Below are 18,563 nucleotides of genomic sequence, written 5' to 3'. Positions count from 1 at the left end.
ATAGATGAGAGAGAGAGAGAGAGAGAGAGAGAGAGAGAGAGAGAGAGAGAGGCTTGCCTTGCTAAATAATTACGCAGTTTCAACACACGAGTTCTGCGGAAGCACTGACATCGTTGAATGTAGAATAAAATGAATATGCATACTTTCGCTCGCCGGCCGAAGTTTCGTGGCCACCTTCAGCCTTAGTTTCATCATTAACCGCAAACTGTGCCGATCGAAGTGCCATGAAAGGTTCTTAGTTAGCCTTTGTATAATGCCGATGCTCGGGTCAACGAGCTGCTCAATATGTAGACACTTAGATGGCCACAACATGCACACCGTTAAACTTACGCTCGTTTGACGATACACACGTGCGCACGCCTTTATCAGCTTATTCCGTCGCGCGATGGAAGTATCATTAATCGTTTAACGTCCCCGCGCGCGATGGAATAAACAGTCTCGTTGAACGCCGCTCACCGTGTTTCGGTGCGATCAATTTCGCAAAAGCCGGAAGAAAAGGAGAAAAGTGAAGAAAGAAATGGCGCGATAAGGCTTCGCGACGTATATTATACACGAGTATATTAATTACTATTAATTAAATGCGGCATCAATCAACGTGAACCGCTTTAATGGAACTCGTATACCGTCCAAATTGATACGAATATCGGGCAGGGTAATTGCTTATTAACGAGCGTCGAAATTGTTGCATCACTCGTCGAATTGCCATGCGTAAGTGCGCGCATTACCGCGAGACGTTAAAGCCGACCACGTCGCGGTCGTAGCCCATATTTTCATCTGTTTAAACGATTGTTGTTTAACCCGCCGTCTCCGCCGTCTTCGCAAACTCGTATTCCGGCCTTCAACGGTTTCCCGAACCTCGACAATCGCAATTTAGTAGAAGGCTTCCGCTCGTTATCCTTTGTGCAACCGCTGACTACCGACGCAGAAACTTGTCAACTGCGGGTCATACGAGTTTGTCCAGGCCATCTTACCGCCGTGACTCGCGCTGCGAGGGTGTGTGTGTGTTTATATCTAGCGTTCTATTGTCCGTTTCGCTTTGTCGAGTAACAATCTCTCGGTACATGTTGACGTACTCATTCAACTTTCATTCTCTGCTTCTCTCCCCGGCTGTTTCTTCTCGTTTCTTCCTCTGAACTTGTTCTCCTTTTTTTCGCTTTCGAGATATCAGAGGGAAACGCCAAGCATCAGGAAACGTTACTTTGTAGAACTACACACAAAGGATTATGCGAGATTATGCGTGAGCCGCGTTGCGTAAATGTCGAATAATGCCGGAACATTTTGTTTCGTTAGGGTGAGAGACCTAAACGTGAAAAATTCAAGATTCTCTCAATCCCCCGCGTACACTCATTTTTTTAGGGAAATAGGCTACACTCTGGAACAGTCAGTCTTGAGCTACAATATAGGGCAGTTTTGAGCTACGATATAGCTTTGTTGAGAATCAATATTCTTAGACACGTCTTTTTCCAGAGATATAGAAAAGCCTCAGCTATAAAATAGTAGTGCAATAAAACCAGAATCCCCAAATAGATGTGCGCTATTTCAAAATTTTCCCGGATCTTGTAAGATATACTTGCTGAGCGATTGAATATTTGTTTAAGTCTCACAGATCTTACATGGAGAATTAATTCAGAACGCGGACGAATTCGTAGAATTTTATTAAATTTGTGTAAAAATTTGTTTTTTTTTTTTATTAAACTCGCATAGGAAGTTTAGATATTAAAGGAAGAATATGAAGTCTTAGATGTCTAAAAAGATAACAAGTTAATATGTCTATTTTATTTGTAAAAAGTAATCCTTCGAAATTGGATTATTTCGTTTTCTGTTTTATCTGACAAACACGACGAATCTTTTGTACCAACTTGATGTTAGCTGATGCTGTAGACATTAACCGCGCATTGCTGTTGGCCAGCTATTAGATGAGAGTTTTTGTTCATTAGCTTTTGCGAGTAGCTCCGTGTTTTTCGTGGGCATTTCGAGTTCAAAGAGTTCTTCGACCAAGTCGGAAAACTTTGAATCTCGTTGCATTACGCCAATAGGCGCGTATACGCCTCCGGTTTTCTCAGTCTTCCGGTTTTAGCGTGGACATTTACTTCCGGCGAGCACGCGCGCTGATTACTGCGTCCTCTAATCCTTGATTGCGACTCGCGAGGAAGGCGCGAAATTAGCGACGTCATTTCCAGCTGGCCGAGTTGCCCCACGCTGTCACGTTCAAAGGAAGCGCCCGTTGGATGCCATTAAAGCCAAATTATTCCGTTTCCGGGCAGTTAGAATCAACAACGACGCTGCAATTAAAGCGCATCAGACTTACCCTTCCTTTTCGTTCTTTTACCCCCTTTCTTTTTCGTTGTTGACGCAAACACCGACGAGTCGTCGCGAATAATATTGTTGCTAATTCCCAGTCTCGCTTCAAGTCCGGCGCGGGAAATCAAATGTTCTTTTCAACGTTTCTTTTTTTCAACGGAAACGGGCTTTTTCACCCTTCGGGATTAATCGCTGGGTTACAGCTGTCGGTAATGTCTCTCGGTAACCGCGATCCATTATTGGCTCTCGATGTGTGGAGCTAATCAGTCTGCCGATGGAAATCAAAGTCAAAGCGACCGACGACGACGCTGATTGTGCGCCAGCCGCGAGATCAAGGAGGCTTTTATCGCGCTGAAAGCCAAACCTTTACGCTTGCATCGCGACGTGCCCGAGGAGAGATACGTTTGAGAGAGAGCAACTCCCTCGTCGTTGCTATGTACGTATCTACGATGTTGCATCGCTCCATTCCGTTAGATGCGAAACTCGTTTGCGCGACAGGATAGACTCCGCAGTCTTTAATCGCATTGCTCCGGACACATCTGGCGGCGGAATTAGCTTTCGCCCAATTCGCCGAGGATATTCAATGGAGCGCGCGCAAATAAGCGGATACGTTGCTACAATGAAGCGGGACAAAGCAATTAAGGAGGTCGATTCTCTCGCAAGTATTCTCTTATTACGGTGCATCGAAAGCCGGCATTCAAGCACCAAGCGGGAGAGCGGAGTTTAGCATCCACTCGTCCAAGTCGAGTCATTTTACGGTCGCATCTATGAAAATATCCGACAAAATCTAGAAAAAGATTTTATTTTCATATGTTGGCTGATTGGGTTCAGCCTAATCAGAATATGAAATAAAGAACGATGCTGTAAAAGAGCTAAAATTTGTGTAAAGGAAATGTATGAAATCGAGCTATCTTTATATTTTTTGGTCTGTTGAATATGAAGCTTAAAATTGTCCAAATTCCGAGGAACTTTGTGAAAATGCAATTTTTCTACAGAAAAATCTCGTTTTTCAGCAAATACTTTTTAATGAACGATTGACAATAATAACGTAATAAAATCAGAATTCGCAAATAAATTTATGCTGTTTTAAAATTTTCTCGAATGGGACAAATTTCTAATCGGGTTTAAGTGAACGTAAAAGAAGAAGAGAGATCATATCCTAGCGATAACAATCGCTCCATCGAAACGTAATTCGTAATCCGCAATTTTAATTAAAGGAGAACTCGATGTCGTTAGATGCAACAGAGGTCGACTCGACTTCTAATTTCAGAAAATCTCTCATTGTGAGCTAAATATCTTTTAATATTCCTTCTCCCAAATCATACCGTTCAACTCGCGACCCCGAACATCACAATGCGTCGATAGATAATATCTGAAATTATCGACCTTTGTTCCCGTGTGAAAGGTCGGGTCGCTGCGTGTGCAAAAGGATCGTGCGATAAATGATATAATTAAGATAGCACCGCAATCTTTCAGTCCATTTCCACGATCGCTCTTTCATGAAAATTTCTCAGTCATTAGCCCGCAATCTACCAGTTTGTCACATTGGGACTCGTCGCTTCCCCTGACCCGTTCTTTCACCCTTCGCTTTCCCCGTCGAGTCCTCCTCCCCTCTTCCTCGGAAGATCGAAAGTTGCAGCTTTCTTCGCACGATTACTCCTCCCCCCGATCTTGGGGCTTTTGTGCTCACTTAATGATCTGTAGGATCCGAGGGCTTTGCGAAGTGGCGCGGTCCGCTTTGAATTAGAGTAATTTATATGCCGTCCTACATCGTAACATAAAATTCAGCGATCCAAGCACTTTTTTCGTATTACGCGAGCGAGACGCTTCCTTGACGATTTTAATTTGCTTTCAATTGCATTTGATATTCCTGCAACACAGACAGTCACTCGAGACACTTGAAAAAGCTTCTCGTAATTAAAATAACTTTTTATAAATCAAAAGGAAATTTAAAGAGGGAAGGAAATATTATTATAATATATCATGTGTATTCTTACTTTATATCTTGTATTACTTTTATTATTATTCCCAACGTTAATAATGGAATTCTCCAAAGCGCGATTCGTTCCGCGCATTGGCGTATATTAATTCAGTGATCTTTATCTCCAATCGCTGCGAAAGGATAACGCTCTCTCGACGCAACCTCGAAGTAGCCTCGATCTAACGAATAGAACAGCGCGAGATTCCAACAGCCGCTTCGCGCGGAACCTTTTATCATTATCGCGGACATTTCTGCCACCGGATATCTGGGGCAGCTCGAAATATTCGCGTCCGTTGCCGTAGTCGATTCTGTCAATCGTAATGAAGGGTCCTTCCTAGATAGAGGTTAAAGGTCATTCGCCTTGGGGCGGCCCGGGCCATAAACCTAATACGGGAGTAAACATAACTTTGCCGCGACTCCCATCACAACGATATTGCCGGGCGAGATAGTTTCTTGATAATGCAGTCGTAATTCGATCCGAGCCACAAGCTAATATGAAGGAAGCTAACATCCCCCGCGTCTTCAACTTCTGACTTTCCCATTCCTATGTTTTCTTGTGCATAACTTATATCACCTTTTGGCTCTTCATTCAGTCACCATTCAGCTCTCGCTTTTATGCATGCTGCATGTGAAACTTTGCTATTTTACGCGTTCTAGTTGGAGAAAAGAATGGCACTCCGCGCGTGCCATTTCCCGACTACAGATATATAATTAGTGCCCAATGCTAAAACTGATAACACAATCGGGCAGCTGATTGTGATTAACCTGATCAGCGCGGGATAGATTTCTGGTTGGGCTTTAGCTAATGAAAAAGTCCATTTCTCTCGATATAAGAGAGATATATAAAAGCGTTATTTGTGGCCGTCGTTGCGTCGTGGCCGTCGTTTTCCGATTCCGGTCGCGTACGCTTCCGTAAATTTCGCCGAGTCCTCGATCGCTAATCCGAGAAGCGATAAGGGAACAATCGACTGAGCACGCGCGCTTATCGCTAATCACCCGCGGCGCTATCTCGCCTATTTCGTTCTAATTATCATCTTTCATTACGGAAATTGATTCGCGCGCGCGTTAAATTATGAATGATGATTTATCGCGGGCTCAATGAATCGACCTAATTCCCGACGGGAGAAAGGAGTCTTATCGGCATTTCGACATGTGTGTATCTTCGTTCGTGTATAACCGGTTATCGTGCGCGCGTTAACATTTACACGAGCTAGTAAACTACGAAATTGCGAAATCTCTCGCAGCGACACGGTAAATCCATTCTCCGCCGCCTCCTTAATTTATTTCACGGCGTTTATGATCGCGACCACGTTCATTAATCCCCCGATAATTAAGGGCATAGTACGTTGCGACATAGCGAACTAACGCGAACCACTGTGCCGCTACACGACGGCGGTAATATCGTTTTCTTCCCCCTTTTTCTTCGCACGATCACTCTCCCCCTCTGTCTGCCTGTATCGCGGAATAAAACGGAAAATAAGGCCGTTCGTTAACTCGCATTCAGAGCCCGAAGCTCGATTCTCGCTCGAAGCTCTCCTCTTCAAGATACGGTTCTTACAAATCTCGAATTTCCATAATTTTATTCGAAAAAGTGTTGGGGGGAGAGGGGAACACAGGGACAGGAAGTGGCTTACCGAGAAATAATTTCGTTTAAGTAAAATTGGAGCTTCGCGCCTAGTTAGCGCCCGTAATGTGCAGTATTACTTTCCAAGAAGAAAGTTAATATCGCACAACGCGCGGGACGAGCCAACTTCGAGGGGACGTGTTGCATCGCGCTCCGACTTTATTAAAATCGAGTGCGCACGTAATGAATTTTCGATTTCACGGGCCATTTCCGTTACGGCCTGAAATTTAACGGGTTTTCTGATTTTATTTCACGCTTTTAATTACGTAAATAACGTGACTCTAATATTGACCGAATGTGACGGCGATGACATTCGCGCGGGCACATTCGCGGTCAAGTAGAGGAAGAGAGGAGAAGCAGAGAGAGAGAGAGAGAGAGAGAGAGAGAGAGAGAGAAAATATATGGATTTTAAATTAATTTCTTTCGCAATCGATTATCGCACATATTTTGCATAGTCGGAATCATCCGCTCCGTTGAACTACGATTTTATTTGATATATAAATATCAGATTTTATTTTATCGGATTCTATATATACAGGCGCACAGGCGATAACAAATACAAGCGATTCAAAATTTTGCACTCAGATTACCCGGTTATCTTCGTTCAACATTTCATCTATCGAGATCGTTCTGGGATTTTGATATATAATAACATTGATAATATTAGTAATAATAAATGGTAATAAAGATTTTCGACTCAATTTTTGCGCTGCGACTATATTAGGCTACGTATTTTTTGAACGATTCACACGTGTAATAATTAAAATAAGAAATTTCATGTTACAAAGGGCGGAGCTGAGAATCAAAAAGAAGTTTAACTGATTTATTTCTGAACGAACTGCGCGACATATTAAAATGATCAATACTATTTGAATTATAGTAGACTCAAACCTTCCATAAAAAGTCCTATGAAAAGGCGATATTCTCTCTCTCCCTCCTCTCTCTCTCTCTCTCTCTCTCTCTCTCTCTCTCTCTCTCTCTCTCTCTCTTCTCGATCGACGTCAGTCGAGGTATTCCTTCGACTGGTCGGAATTCAATCAGCTCGTAAATGCGTCACGATGTCATTCCATGTGCAGTTTATTCGCCCGGCGACACTCTCGACCGGCCTGAACGGTAGCATTGATAACGCTCTCGCGAGCTTCGATTAGGTTTGCTGCTGCAACGTCGCCATCGCCGATCTGCTCTTCCATTCATACGTGATTCTGTGTACTTTTCGCCCTTTTCGTCTGGATAGGCGGGATTTAATTATGACGCCGGAACGCGAACTGGAAGCTCCCCTGCTGCGTTCCGCTCTGCCTCTGACGGAACACATCGCTCGTGCTTTTCACCGCGGTGTGTTAGGCGCCGATCGTAGCGATTCCCTCTTTTCTATCTTTTTATTTTTTTCCGGCTGGGGAAAAACGTGTTTGCTCCGCGACCGCGTGCGGAACGCGTAAAAGAAGCCTCGATGGAAGCATCGATAACCCGACTCGAGCGACTCGAGTAAATAGCATGTGAATTTTTTAATTGATGTTATCTTGCGTATCGAGACTTGGCCGTTTCATTGTTTTGCCGCGTTTCCGACATGTTTAGTCTCTCCTGTCTCACGGATGTTTGCAGATTCAGCCATGATTTTTCTTTTGGCTCAAGTAACGCAATTCCAACGCAAAATAGAATAACATTAAGTTATTGCGTAATTTCTGTCCTATTTTTCGGTAAAACTGAAGTTGACGTAATGTTGAAAAAGAATTTATTTGATTAACAACATATCGGCCATTATTATCTCTAACAACTTGTGAAAGTGTGTGCAATCAAACTCGCACAATGCGAAACTTAGAAACAATTATCGAATAACATTTTATTGCGCGTCGAAGATGAGTGCACGAAATACGACAGAAATCCCGCAACAATCTATTGCGCAATAATAATTTTATTTTTCACGAGGTGTCACTCGATGACACCTCGAGATGCGAAGCTTTCCGAATCATGTTTGGTCGCAATTTTTCTCTTGGCTCGGGCAACGTAATTTAGACGCAAAATAGAGTGTAATAATAATAATTTTCATTTCCTTTATGATATCACGAAATGTGAAGCTTTGCGAATTATGTTTGTGGGTTCAGAGGCGCAATTTTTCTCCTAACTCACTGGTAATGCAATTTAAATGCGAAATAGAATAATACTAATGTCATTCTTTTTATTTGATGTCATATCGAAATGCGAAGCTCTTCGAATCATTTTCGACTGGAAATATTATAAAAAGGAAAAAAGAAAATCAATCACTCGAGACGTACATCAGTCTCGTGATTCGTAAGAAATGACGAGACTTCGATAGCTTGCTCGTCCCGCGCGAATTTCATTTCGCTCAGAACAATGGTTTGCCCGATTCTTCCGTTTTCCGTTCTGCGTCTCGAGATTGCAGCGGCGGGCTGTAATTGCTCGAAAAATAACTTTCTTGGCCACGATCGCTTTTGCAGGACGCAAAGAGGCTATTCGCTTTTGACTCAGAACGGGCGAGACGCGTCATTGGATTACTACGAGAGCGCGACTCAGAGACGCCGTTTCGCGTTAATCAGTTGAGCCGCGCACTGTCCGTGCCGACGACTTTAATTAAAAGGAGTATCCCGGCGCGAGATCTCGAATATACATCCGCACGAAGCGTCACCATCGGTGGACATCGGGCCTCCGTTCGTCGATGAACGAGAGAGAGTCTCGTCCACCGCGCCGCGCCGCGAAACCGACCGAAATTACGTGCGATTAAACGCACACTCCACGGAACAATACAGTTTAATTAAAAGCGAACATTTTCGTTCGTGAGCGGCGATATAATTAATTTCGCAGGGACACGTCCTGCTGCGCAAACGTATCGACGGCAAATCGTCGTTATTCGAATAATTCGAGACACGAGTGCGACGCGTTGCACACTTTGGCCGCGCTATATTGACCGGGACGGTATATCGTCGTCTATTTTTCATTAATTACGAGATCTCGCAGGTAGAGAAGACTCGAACTACACGAAGAAAAATAATTTGCTGGCCCAGCAAATTTTCTGCTGATCTAGCAAAATCTTTTCTTTATTATATGGACAGCAAAAAGATTTATTTAGAATACTAATCACTATTTGCTGGATATAATTTGCTGAATCTACAAATGATTTTGTTATAAGAACTATGATGGATTTATATAAGCAGTTGCAGTTTTGCTCCGATAGCAAATAAATTTGCTAAGGATACATTTTGCATCAATAGCAAATTAACGTGATTCTTAGGACAAATACATTCAACAAATTTTTTCTATCCTGACAACGAAACTACTTCTGCTCTAATAACGAATAATTTGTAAAATTAGTTACAACTAAATTTTTTTGATACCACTACGAATATGCAGTAGCAACGACGATTTTGCTAGAAGAGCAATATTATTTTTCTTCGTGTAGATGCTTTATATTTTAGGATTTCGAAATTATAACTACTTCTCAGTTTACACAACTAATCGTTGTGACTATATAAACATGATAGAGGCAACCTGTTTCTATGCTTAATGCCACGATCCTGTTAACCGTATATTTTGTTTTGTAATAAGCAAAATACGAACGTGCAGCAATATAGCCATTTTGCCCTGATAACGGGGCAAAAATTTCCCAATAACGCAGGGCAAGAAAGTTAAAGTATAAAATATATATCCTAATTAGGTTCAGAATTTCCGCGAGAGGTTTCCACAGCTCTCCTGCCGGTCCTTAATTATGGGCCAACTTTACGTTCGCCCATATTTCAATCATTTTATGAGTAGAAATTGCACCACCAGAAACAGTATATCATACATTTGCAAGAAATTTCTAGTAACATATCTACTAATATAACTACTAATAGTACATATAACTATACATATAACTAGTAACATATCGCTTAATTTTATTCAATCACGATGGAGAATATTAATAGAACATTTCGAGAGGCTTGAAAATTTACTTTGCCTATTACTAAATCAGTTTTTTTAAATTTCTTAACTGCAATATTGTTCCAATTTTAATGAAACTCAAGGAAAATTTGTATTCTAAAAGGACCATTTCACGGTTTTGTACCCACTATTCTTCTCAAAATAAATACTAAAAGAAATACATAAGCGACATATCTCTGGAGCCATATAGCCTCGGTTTCCCCTGTCCTCGCTCGCTTCCTTGCTCGCTCGTTGATGTCGGCTGCCGACGATCAATCGCGATTATTAGTATCTTTCGGGGAATTTCCCACATCGCTGGTTTTCGTCGAAAACGGGAATTCCCGAACGCGCGCGCGCGTTTTGTACACTGATCGATTGGGATCTTGCGATAAGTAGATTAGATGAAGCTGCATCATTGACGGCCGTAACGAAACCGTGATTAATCGCACGTATGTTCATGCACGATCAATCGACGTTAACGATCGTTCCCGATAAACCGGATAAACTTTCACGCGACTGTAGCAGAGAGCTGCATTAAGGTATTAATGGTCGCGCGGACCGGTAACATTGTAAACACGATCGATGACGCTACCGTGTAACCGTTACGTGCGTATACAGGGTGTCTGGCAATTCATGACACACCCATTGTGTGCATGTAGAGCTCGTTAAACTGAACACAAAATCCCTCTACTACTATCTCGCGAACGATCACGTCAAATTTTGGGTTGCCAATTAAAGAAGATTGGTGAATGATATCACGCGCCATACGGTAGACGAACTGTGATGGCGACGTCTGCTGTCATGTGCGCCTATACAATATCACGTCAAACTGAACAAAAGAGTCCTCCACTGTTTTGCAAATAACCGTGTAAATTTGTGGTTATTAATTGAAGAAGATTTGTGTATGATTACGCGCGATGATGCATTAAACTTCTTTAATTAACAACTAAAAACCTACGTGATCTTTTGCAAAAAATAGATAGAGAACTTTTTTATTCAGTTTGACCTAATATGTCAGCTCATCTATCGCGTGATCATTTATCCAATCTTCTCTAATAATCAACTCAAAATTTTACGTGGTTGTTTGCGAACTGGTAAAGAGATTTTGCGTTCAGTTTTATGAATTTTATCTGCGTACAGCGGCTGTGTCATGAATAGTGTCAGACACCCTCTATATATACACACACACACATATATATACGCGTATGGTGTGTGTATCAGATTTTATCTTCTATCGTGCTTAATTTAGCGCATCGCTAAAGCACGTACGTTTCGCCTCTCGCGTGTGTCCCACGGCTCATTGAATTCAAACTGTTTTCCTGAAAAACTACTCTCTCCGAAGTATAATAAATGAATTGCACGCGTCGCATGTATCTCTCTCTCTCTCGTGTTAAATCATCCCACTTTGATCTTCGTCCCTTTACACTTCGTAATACACGACACACGCGAATCAATATTTTATTTATTTACATTTATATCATTTATGTGATAAAAAATTGTTTGTCTTATCAGTTACCTATCAGTTATCTATTGATTGATCATGTTTTATTTATTTTAGATTTTTTATTTGCTTTTAATGAACGAACTGACGAAGAATTTTGGTCAAAGAACTTTTCGGGTTCTTATGACTCAAATATATTTCTAAGAACTAGACATTCCGTTTCCTTGAACCAAAACGTGTTATTTTGTTCTTTACGGCTAAACTTTATGTTCACATAACATAACGGACAATATTTTTATTTTCACGCGAGCAGCGATCAAATTACGACAGTGGCGACTTCCACAGTGGCGAGTATCACTTCCACAATTGCTAATATACCACGCAAGGCGCGCGAAATTATCGAGTATCGCGACGAATTTGTGTTTAGCCACCCGATACCTGCGTTTAACATGCAACTAAACACCTACACATACACACACACACACGCACATAGACAGTAAGTTTCGGCTTTGATACCATGTGATGTAATTAGTCTACATAAATTCAATATGTCTAGCGAACGTCGTTGATCTGTCGAAAGTTGAGGCTTAATTAAAGGAACGCGCAAAACGCGCACACTGAGAGATGTTTGATTAACGCGACGAAAAGAGAAGGATCGTCGAGGCGCCGCGATATAAACCGGTCGTTGGCGGATTATTATTTGCTTTTCGCATTCGTTCTCCTTCGCAAAGTAATCGAGAAACACGGGGCACGCGCGTACAGAGCTTTGCACGTCGTCATAGTTGCGCTTCGTCGCGCGATCTCGACGACTAACAAAGTAGCAATCGCACGCGTGAAGATTAATACGAACAACTTCTTACTAACGACATCCGCGAGCGCCAGTTTGCGCGTATAATATTGACTTTGCAACTGATATGTCGCTCTCTCTCTCTCTCTCTGTCTCACATCCCCATTTCTAAAACCTCCGTCGCTCAACCGGCTGGATGTTTGACGAGAGACTCTCGCGGCTCCAATTAGCGTCGCCACGAAAATAAAGTACGCGGAGCCACGCGAAGCGATCCTTCCTGCCGCCGCTTGATTAGAGAGACGTTCTCCCTCTTTAGGTAAGCTCTTAATTAGCGCGGCTAATCGCGCACTTTTTGCAGTTAGTCTGCGCATTTGCACACTAGACCAAAACTTACGACTGGCGACGAGTTCTTTCTCTTTTTTTTCTTCTGCCTTCCTTTCTCCCTCTGTCGATCTCTTAAGAGGATGCCGAAGTGAATGATGAACTCCAGAAAATGTATCAATGTATGTATATGTATCAGAAAATTCCCAAGTCGAAATTTTGATCTTATTTTCGACTTCAGTGTTCTATTTTCTGTTTTGATATTCTGAAGCTTATATCAGTCTCTTTTGTTCCATTTAAATTACTAACTTTGCCGAGCTTTTCTTTAGAATCTGCAAATAGTATTTTATGTGTTTTCTGTCACTCAGAGGCGCTAAGTAAGATTTATTTTCCATCTATATTTTACACATACACTGATCCTTCAGAATATAGATGTAAGCAAGTTCAAGTCAAAAGCAAAGTTAAAATTTCGACTCGAACTCTTATCACAATATTCTTAGAGAGTTTTTCTAAAGCGGTAAAACGCTTTTCTCTCTCTCTCTCTCTCTCTCTCTCTCTCTCTCTCTCTTTCTCTCTCGTGTCGTAAATTCACCCAGACATTCACGTTCGCCTATTCTTCACAGTGGCAGTCGATCGGAAAATATACGGTGATATTTGCGCGCACGCGCGCATCCCACGTATCCAATGTATATCCAATGTCAGATAATTGTGACGGATGATGTTCCCTCGTCCGATCCGTCAAATCGACGTAACGGTCAGCCGATGTGATTAACAAAAATTAAAGAATCTCCCGTCAACGCGTCCACGTCCACGACGCGCCCCTAATTAAGACTGCAAGTCGGTCAACAACGAGCGACCGAATGAACGTGCCCATGGCGAAGTTTATTAATTAATCTCATTTAAGAGACGAATCTCGGTTGTTGAAGCCACTCGCTCCGCGGTTATTTGACGCTCAGCTGAACTCGCTAATCGATAATTCGGCTCCGAGGCTCGCTTACAACTTGCTCAGCATTCCGATGTTTACAATGCACGTGTAGACTTTGATTCTTCCTAATTACGCTACGCTTGCACATAATCATCCGCTCTCTTAGTCATCGGTTTATTTTGCCGAGCAGTCGTGGATTGGACCACCCTTCATTAACAATCTTCCGTGTTATTCGTGCCCTCCACTAGCCGCAATTTTCATTGCAGAACGGTTTCCGCCGTTCAATCGCCCGTCAATATATCGAAACGCTTCACGTACGCGCTCAACCGCTATCCTCGAGTCTTTTGCCGAGTTTTGGGCATCTCGACCCATACAAATCGCGAGGATCTCTCGCGACCGGCGAAGAGTCCTCGCGTGCGTCGCACGGGGGTGATTTCTCGCGCGGAACGGACGCTCTGGTCCTGCTCGCAGTCGCGACAAATAGCTTCTTCAGCGAATCCAATTTAGCGCGGTCCGAAAGGGATTTACGAAAGGGGGGGCGGGCATTGTCCGCGTTTCTCTCACCGAATGAAGAAGCGAGACTATAATGGGTCGTGTGCGGCGCGTCCTAAATTCGTTAATTCCCCGGACCCATCCTCACCGTTATCCTAGCTCACTCCCTCCCTCTCTCCCTCCCTCTCACTCTCCTCGTTCGCTCTCCGGCGACAACGGAGAACCGCTCGATGAAATCTCGATCCTCGATACAGCCGCGCGCTACCAAGCCGGAATTGAAATTCCTCTCCCTGACGTTTTTACGGTTTCGTGGTTCCCGCCCGCGAGCTTCCGCGTCCATTCGTTCCCATCCGACGCGATTGTCCTCTATCCTCCTACGACACCCTCGTCCTCGTCTCCCGTTCGACGGTTCCGTGTACTTAAATAGGGATTATCGCGACCACTTTGAACTTAAGTCAATATAGCCGATGAGATCCCGTATAAATGGCTGTCGACCTGTTTGCACCACGATACAATCGCGCGGTCGCTAAAGGGATTGAGCCCCCGCCACGTTTTACGCGAGAGCCTTATTATAGTAGGATAAAAGACGGGACGAGGAGTCCAATTTGATCTCGCTTATTGCTTTACGGTAATTAGAAACGGAATCCTCCTGTCTTTTCTCTTCTTCTTTTTCCCTCTGTAAAGTAAGTTTTAGTCGGATGTAAAGCGGAGTTGTACATTAACCGGCGGAGTAGCCTTAACGAGCAATTACGTTAATGGTGTTTTATAGGCGTATACACAACATTGAACTGTAACGAACTTTAAAATGATCGTCGTAGTGATAGATGCACGGAGAAAATGTTGTAGCGAAAGTTGCAACAAAATTTTTATATTCTTGCACCATACAAATTTATAGCCGAAATTATTATATATTTGTTGAAAAATGTCACGCGCACATGTTAAATTTCACATATAACAAAATTATTATAATCACTCCAATTCCTTTGTATCGTATATTATTATTTATATCAGGCAGTTTGTCAAATTTACTATTTATATAGTAATTAGTACAATGTTTGTAGGAGAACAATACTGCCGAGGTAAAATAACGGGGTCATTTGCTGTCTCATATCAGCAAACCGTTTATCGCTACGAGGGTATTGGTGTTCTGTTAAATTAGCAAAACTCCGCCTCTCGGTACATCTCGAGCTCACGCAGAACAATCCTTTTCCCGTCGCGCAGAGAACACAAACGTTAACGTACGTTGTAATAAAAACCTTCTGCATCGGGCACGACGGTAGTAAAGTGTCCATGACAATGACAAAAGAACGCATTAATTTTCCAGCGGTAGATGCATTATCCTCTGAAGAATTGCGTGGCCGTAATTTCGCGGTTTCTTCGGCGATATTGTATTATTAAGGGTGGATTTATTTTCCTTCTACCATATTTCACGGCGCAGCCAGTGTTTCGAGAATGTCACAGATGGAACGGCATCTAACGGCGGCTTCTAGTAGAGATTGGAATTTCGCCTTAATTTTTCTCTCTCCTTCACTGATAAGTAAACCTACCCAAAAGGTACACTCCGATTTCAACTTTTTACATGTTGTGTTTAAACATTTTATTATTTATAAAAATAATTTTACACATTCGACTTCATATTCATAATCAGCAAACCAAAATCGTCTATATCTTGTATTCAATTTTATTTCTTGTGTATTTTTGTTGCACTTGTTGATGATAGGAGTGAGAACATTAAAAAGTTATAAATTGCCCGTGAAACTCAAAGTGGGACAAAATGAAAAAATATGACCTAAATATTTTTTGTACTTCTACATTTGTGCCAAATTAGAAAGAAATTGGAGTGTAACTTTTGGATAGGTTTATTTGTGAGAAAAATCTCTCGTTCATCAGAACAAAAGCACGTTTGCTGTTTGACGATCGTTGGGGAAGCAGAACGAACAGTTACAAATAATTTCTCATCATTTGTCACTTTAACCCTTTTGCTATCAATTTTGTTTTTTAAAGATACAATTTTTATTGCTTTTACTTCATTAAATATTTTAATATAATTTAGCAGAAAAATTAAAAGTTTTATGTTTGTCGCCCAATTTCTTCTTTAATTCCTTTCTTCTTTAATCGTCAGAGAGCAAAATTACATTTACATTTGTGCGCGAAACACACACATGAAATTCTATCAATTTACACACGAATTTGGAATGGATAATCTCGGTTTAATTAAAGGGATTAATTATATTAATATTAAAGATTGAGATTCAGGTTTCATTTCGGTTTGACGTGGAAGGTTGATTCACTTTATAAGTTTTAAAAGACTAGAAAACCCGGGGCGTGCATTGACACTGTCAAATATTATTTTCCCTTAATCAATATTTGGTTCAAATATTCGCTCCAACATCTGCGTTAAACTCTTACTTGCCCGAAGACATGTTTGGTTTAGTTGTACATTACGAGAGCGTGTGTATACAAATTGGTTACTCACGAATCGTTTTCCATAAAACGATAGTCGCCGCCATTGTACGCGCGCTTTTCGCATCTTTCTGATTTCACTCGCATTACGAATCCTGCATAAAATATTATTGCGCTCTCGTTTCACTACGCGACTAAAACAGTAACAATTACCAGACGCATGGCGATCGCAAGTTTGCGCGACCGTGCTGTGGGCAACGCGATCGATATAAGAAAACTGGGGCGCAAAATGAATTGTTAGAAAGACAAGGGCCACTTAAAACTTGTCGAGTGGACTGTTTTGCAGGGGCGGATCCTGCATAAATAAATACGCAAACACGGCACTCAGCAAATTTCCCAGTAATACCTAACGCTCCACTCCACGAGTTCTCCAGAATTCATGCGCCTATTAACGAAGTCTCCCCATTAAATCCGGAATAAATCCTGGTTTTTGCAGCTCGCCGATAATTCCGCTACAATTCCGCTATCCAACAATGATAAGAATCGATTATACGATGCCGCGATTACGCCATCGTCACGATAGAACTTTACTTTCGCGAGAGCGAGAGCGTTTTTCGATAACACACACTCATCCATAACGAGGGAGAAGAAGATACACTTTATATCTCCTTATGAAGAAAAACGCAGAGAGAAAAGGAGAAGATGAAAATCATTTCGCCTTAAAAAGAGAACGGTGAGGTAAAGAGTCTTGCGACGGGAAGCTCCGCGAGAAATCCGCAGCTGTAAACAGTATTTCCATAACTGCGCGCTTCGCGCACCCATATTACAAAAATTAAGAGAAGCATTCGCGTAAGCCACTCTGAGGCAAGGCGGGGGATGAAGTACCGGCACTCTCTAGGAGGTCAACAATCTCTTCACACCGATAATCGTGCAGTAACCGCAACCAGGGTGCGCTCTCTTTGAACGCGAAAAAAAAGGGAGGTCGACGATTCCCGCAATGGACACGCCCGAGGCTTTTCAATTTACAAACATGCACGCGCGAAGTCCATCAGCCTGATGTGTTGTCGTGTAATCGCACGGTACACACGGTTGGTAAAACGCCCTCTCGTTGTTTTTTTTTTATCGCTGTCAGCTTCGACCCGCACGATAATGCAAGGATGCTTTTCGAAAGCTCTGCATTATTCTTCGCTACGACACCGACGTACATCGGGCGCGTCAGTGGATTATTTCGCCGACGCACCAACGTCCAACTGGGAATTCCGCGAGTGTTTCTCTTCCCCTCTTTTTTTCTCTCTTTCTCTCTTTTTCTCTTTTCCACTCGCTCTTTCCAGCGAAGTCTTAGTTTCGCGAAGTCTGGACATTTTTCACGTAAATTCGAGAATAATTTCAGCGTACGAGAAGAGTCCCAAACGCGAGAGGTTGTCCGAATAAGCCGCTTTTTCTCAAGTAATGCTCTATTTATCCTGTAAATGAAATATTCATTACTTACACATAGTCATCGTTTATAATCACTTATAATACGATTAGCCTGGATGCGCGTGGAGCTTCCGCCGACGAAAAATCACTGATCAAACGCGCACGGTATTTTCGCACGGAATCTTCGTGGGACGTCGTTCTCCCGCAATATTTTACACAGAAAAGCGCGCCGAGCACGTTACACTTTTACTATCGAGCGCAAGAGGCGCAATAAAATATAGAAATTGTCCTGCAGTGGATCGGTATCGATGACGGAATTCTTCCCGGGGCTCTCAGTGTCGGAGCTCCGGAGGGAGAGGTAAAATTCCTTATAGCACGTTTCCGGTTTTATGGCGAGTCGGCATACGTGCAATCTTTGGCGGGATATTAGGAGAAGAATGGCCGCGTCAAATCCGGCAGGTGGCGGTTTCGTTTGTTTACCGGCAAAATTGCTCATTCGCCAGCCAGCCCTGCGTGCACGTATTTGTATGTCACGGCAGACTCCCTGGAAAAAAAAGGCAGATCGACGATTCCCGCAATGGACACGCCCGAGGCTTTTCAATAGTGTCCGCCGTGACACACATCCGCTTTCATTCGGTTTGGTGAATTCTATTCCTGCACACGAGCGGACATGCGAGTCACGTCACCCTGTATATGTATGTACGAGTTAACGGACGCTTATAAATTCCATCCTCGTGGCCGATCGAGATCGCAGGCAAGACCGAAATTGCCGAAGTGATCAGATTCACGGTCGTTTCCGGAATGGCCGAATATTTTGTCCTCGATTATTTGTAGCTCCACCATGCAACGACACATACCATTGTCTTTTTTCATGCCATCTCTCCTTTTCTTTTCTCGTTCTCTCTCTCTCTCTCTCTCTCTCTCTCTCTCTCTCTCTCTCTCTCTCTCTCTCTCTCTCTC

General features: G+C 42.6%; 1 protein-coding gene across 3 annotated transcripts in view; it reads left to right on the top strand.

Moving 5' to 3' along the window:
* Positions 1–18,563, top strand: part of LOC116848256 (dopamine receptor 1) — a 134,878-nt gene that overhangs the window by 18,250 nt on the left and 98,065 nt on the right. The window lies entirely within an intron of this gene.

Source organism: Odontomachus brunneus, unplaced genomic scaffold (assembly GCF_010583005.1).
Source record: "Odontomachus brunneus isolate Ranch 3 - 2012 unplaced genomic scaffold, Obru_v1 Obru_scaffold_092, whole genome shotgun sequence".
Lineage (NCBI taxonomy): Eukaryota > Metazoa > Arthropoda > Insecta > Hymenoptera > Formicidae > Odontomachus > Odontomachus brunneus.
Note: the sequence above shows the minus strand (reverse complement) of the source record. Positions and strands in the feature narration are given on the sequence as shown.